The 4813-nt window shown below is 40.4% G+C and overlaps 1 pseudogene across 1 annotated transcript; it reads right to left on the bottom strand.

Moving 5' to 3' along the window:
- Nucleotides 1-1080: 1080 nt before the first annotated feature.
- Nucleotides 1081-4339, bottom strand: LOC308415899 (TATA element modulatory factor-like; annotated as a pseudogene). The gene has a single exon. The product of its transcript is annotated as a TATA element modulatory factor-like (transcript).
- Between the last annotated feature and the right edge of the window lie 474 nt (nt 4340-4813).

Below are 4813 nucleotides of genomic sequence, written 5' to 3'. Positions count from 1 at the left end.
ACTGTTATGTGAGGCTCTGTCAGCAAGCATCCATCTCTGATGGCAAATGATGTCAAATGTTATTTCCCCTTCTGAGTGAGGTTCAAACATTCTCCTTGCTCCACCTCCTTAGCATCTTTGAGTCTGTAGATTGTAGAATGGGTATCCTGTATTTTATGGCGAATATTACTTATAAGTGTGTACATACCATGTTTGTCTTTCTAGGTTGCCTCACTTGGGGTAATAAATTTCAAGATTTCCTTGTTTTCCTTAGCTGAATAGTGTGTAAATGAACCACTTCTTTTTTTTAAAAATTTTGTTAATGATTTTATTGTTGGGTTTATTGAACAGTATAGTAAGATATTTCAAAATTACCTGCTCCCAATGCTACCTACCACAATTTACCACAACCAACATTTCCCACTCCCCAATTAAGCCTAGTTAATATTGAATATTTATAGTTTTCTTGGGATAAGTAACAAAAAGCATCCACATTTGCTCACACTTCATTGTAAAAGATATAGAGAATAAATTTTCAAAACAAATATTTTTAAGTTTAAATTACTTTTTAAATTTTAGACATATCAGTGTGACTTCGGGTTTTAAAGGAAAACCTTAGTTTATAATTTAGTAGTCACAGACTTAATAATCTTTTTACTCAAATGTTTAAAACACTTTTAAGAAATATGATGAAGTTTTCAGTGTGTAAGATTTCAAAATTTTATTGTTAACATGACTCTGTAAATCTCTCAATATGTACAAACACATACAAATTAGATACAATTAATTATAGATCCACAATAATAGGAAAACACCAGTCTCCTTTCCTAGCTGTAGTGATAAGTGGATAAATTAAAAATCTCTGTGCTGTTCAAGGCACAAATAAAGCTTTTAAAAGTAAAATTTTAAAGAACAATTTTAAAAATAAAATTCAAATATTACATAAAATAATTTAACTGTAAATATTAATATACATTATAATTTTTTTAAATTACAATCTACAGCAAATTCTAGTTTCTAATTCTGTAAAAGAATTTATTGGAAGTCTGCATTTATATATTAAGTGTTTACATTTAGTTTTATGGGAATAAACTTCACAAGTTAACTGAGCCTTTGTCTTAGGAGTTCATCTACTTGAGTTTTATACACATTTTTTTACATCCTCAAGATCCAAGCGAAGTTCCTCTGCTTCTTCTGCTTTTTCTCCATACGTCTGCAGAATAGTGTTGGATCTTTGATCCAAATCTTGCAGTTGAACTCGAAGCTTGGGTATCTCTTTTACTTTCTCCTCAGGTTCATTATTCTGACTGGTTAATTTAACTAGCTCTTTGGACATTATAGATCAAGTTTTTTCTAGGTTATTTATTTCTAGCTGTAAATGACTAATTTCTCCTTCCCTCAGCTTTAGCGGAGACTGCAGATTTTCAATAATGCTCGACCCGGCTCCCATCCTTACCGCTTCATAAAGATTGCTCCCGCTGGCTGATGTAGACAGTGGCCCAAATGAATGGTCATGAGTCTCATCCTGAGACAGGAAGGATGTTTGCAGCCCTGCCATATCTACTCCACTGATAGAGCTGGATCGTGACATGGTGGGAGTACTAGAAACAGAAAACGGCTTGTGGTCCTTTCCTTTTAGGGCTTCCTGAGTAAAAATGGTTTTCTTCCTTTCTTGTTCAGCTTTCATTCTTTCCATTTCTAGGTGGCTACTCAAAGGTGTCTTTTCTTTACTTGTCTCTTCAAGCATCCTTACATGTTCATCTTTTAGGTTTTCTAATTCAACCTGGTACCAACTATTTTCATCCTCTAGTTTTCTTAATTTATTTTTCTCTGACTCTAGCTGGGCCTGAAGTCTACTGGTTCCCTGTCGTAATAACGAATTCTGTGACTCCACTGAAGACAAAATCTGGATTTTGTTGGCCAGGAGTTCTTCGGTAGCTGGATGTTCTCTTTCTACGGCTGCAGCCAAGGAGGTCTGTGGTTTACCAAGCCTATCAGAAAGCTTCTTCTCGAGCGTCTCCCACGATGATGTCTGGGACCCTAGAGTTGCCTGTAGATTTTCTATCCATCAAACAAGGGTCTTGTTGTTGACGAAACGCTTTGACTCAGCTTTTGGTTTCGATTCTCTGCTTTTTGGAGTCTGCTGAAGTTTGCTGCTCTCGCGGAGTAAGTAATCCTCTTTTCTGCCAGCTGTTGCTCTGCCTGTTGCAGGGCTAGCCTAAGGTCCCTCACCGGGAGCGCTAATGCCTCTTGCTGCTGATGGGCTTCTTCCTGGACCTTCTCCAGTGCCCCAGAAAGTTCTTTTTTTTTTTTTTTTTAGCTTTCATCTCCTGCCTCAGAGCGGCTTCCTGTACCTCACTGTCCTTAGCGGCATTGGCTTTGTGAATATCGATACGTTCTCTGTATGCACTGTCCAGGGCAGTCTGAGTGCTTCGGCTCTTCTCTTCAGGTTCATCCATGTCTACCTGAAGTCGGCCAAGATCCTTCTCTGGGCATTCTACCACTGAATTTAGTTTCTTAATATTATCTCTATGTTGTTTCTCAACCTTTTCTTTGTCATTAAAGAGCTGTCTTAAATGGTGTAACTCCTCTTCCAGCTCCTTAGCTTTTCTGTTCAGCTTTGCAATAACATTTTCATTGTCTTTGTCTTTAGCTCTTAATTTCTTGATGATGTTGGAATTATGCAGCTGCTGTTTTGAAAGCTTTTCTCCTTCTTCCATTAAGCCTTGAATCTGTTCATCTTTTTCCTTCAATAGGTCTGCAGTTTGACTACTATTTAATGGAGTGGCAAGTTCTTCCTTTATGGTCTTCATTTCGTTCTTAGCAGCATTTCTCTCTTTGCAGGCCAGTTGAACTTTCTTTTCTGCTTCTGCAACTCTCTGGATAAATAAATTCATCTTTCAGGGAAGAAATGCTACTACTTTCTATTTTTACTCTGAACATTTCATTCTTCAGGTTATCATAAACTTCCTCTAGATGTGCCTTTTCTTTACTAAGGGACAATAATTTAGTCTTCCTCTTTTCTAGCTTCTCATTCAAAAATTCAACTGTCTTGCAATCATCTTCTTTCTCCGGCAACGTTTTTGGCTGGTTTTCAGCAGCTTCACAGTGATTAGCAGCCTGTCCAGAGGCAGAGTGCCACCATTTACTGGGGTAGGAGAAGCCAATGTATCTGGCTGTTCACAGTTAACTGGAGTAGCACTTCGGCCACTTTCCTCTAATTCTGCTTCCTCAGAAGGTGCAATCAATGTCTTGTTTCCTTCCTCCTCTTCAGCATTTTCTTCAGTAGATTCCACTACTTTAGTCTTCGGGGCTGAAGGACCCACTAGCACAGGTGCTAAAGCATAGCCTTTGCCTGGCAGTTCGTCGTCTGAGTTGATCTCACACTCCGGCTATCTAGAGACTGCACACTAAACGAGTCTATTCTTTCAAAAGCATCCGATGAGCAGCAACTCTCAATGTGCTTTCAGATGTCATCTAAATGGCTATACTCAGGACAAGCAGATGCAGAGAGAAGCAGAAATAAGGTCCGCATGAGGTGAAGACTTGACTTTGCATCCGAAGTCTCTTGCCTCGAACTAGCTGAGCTCTCACTTACTATACTTTCGTGATCTAAGACTTCAGTGTGGTGGAGATGCCTGACGAGAAGGAGCTAACAGGAGGAGACGGTGTGTTGCTCTGTCTGTCTTCATGTTTTTGTTCTTTAGATTCCAAAGCCAGATCCTTAGTTTCTGCTGTAAGAGACTGAGTGGATGTGGGAGATACATCTTCTGTTGTGTTTACATTAACTACGTTTTCAAAAACCTTCAATCTCACAGTGGGCACCTTCACCTCAGACTCTTCACTAACAGGTTCTTCATGTTTGCCTTCAGGTACAGGTGAGGGAGTGCCCACGGCTGGAGTCTCTCGCTCCAGACTCAGCTGTGCCAGAAGTTCTGGACTGGCCAGGAGATGATGATTCTTGTAAACTGCTTTTCACTTCTTTTTCTGGCCGCTGTGATTTAGCTGGAGGTTTTGATACTACTGGGCTCTTCTGAATGGTCTGGACATCCGATGGAGAGAGAAAGGCACTGAAGAAATGTTCAGACTCATCGACTACAGTCCTTTGAACCGACATTGTAATTGCTTGAGAGGCTGCTGGTGGACTCTGAGGTTCAGTGCTTGAGTTCAATCCCCAGGTTGAAGTGTCTCATCCTTCACTCACAGGGGGAATTATTACAGGCTCGCTATATGGGATGGCCTCGGCCCAGGCTCTCGGTTCTTCCTCCTGGATGTCCAGGACCTTGTTGATGGACTTCTGGGCCTGTGACAGGGCCCGCTTGGCGAAGCTGGACAACTGCAAGGCATTGAACCAGCTCATGGCCCCTCCCCAGCGCCAGCACCTGGACTGCTCTAGTGGCATCAGCGGTGGCCCTGGCCCACCGCCTCCCGCGGCCTCACCCGCTCTGAGCCTAGTGCACCGAACCACATCTTCTTTAACCATTCTTTATTTAGTTTAGGAACATCTTTGTTGTTTCCAGTTACTGGCTATTACAAATCAAGCTGCTAAGAACATAGTGAAGCAACTGTCTCTGTGGTATGGTGGGGGATCTTTTGGTTATATGCCCAGGAGTAGTAATAGCTGGGTCTTGAGGTACAATTGTTCACAATTTTCTGAGAAACTGCCAAACTGATTTCAAGAGTGGTTTATGCATTTAAACTACTATTAGCAATGGATGAGTGTTCCCCTTGGAGGTTTTTTTTTTTTTTTTTTTTTTTTTTTTTTTTTTTTTTTTTTTTATCTCATCCATTCTGACTGGTGTAAAGTGGGATCTCAGAATTGTTTAGATTTGCA

This window comes from Micromys minutus, assembly GCF_963924665.1.
Source record: "Micromys minutus genome assembly, chromosome: X".
In the NCBI taxonomy this organism is placed as follows: Eukaryota; Metazoa; Chordata; class Mammalia; order Rodentia; family Muridae; genus Micromys; species Micromys minutus.
This window is presented reverse-complemented; position numbering and strand designations above follow the sequence as displayed.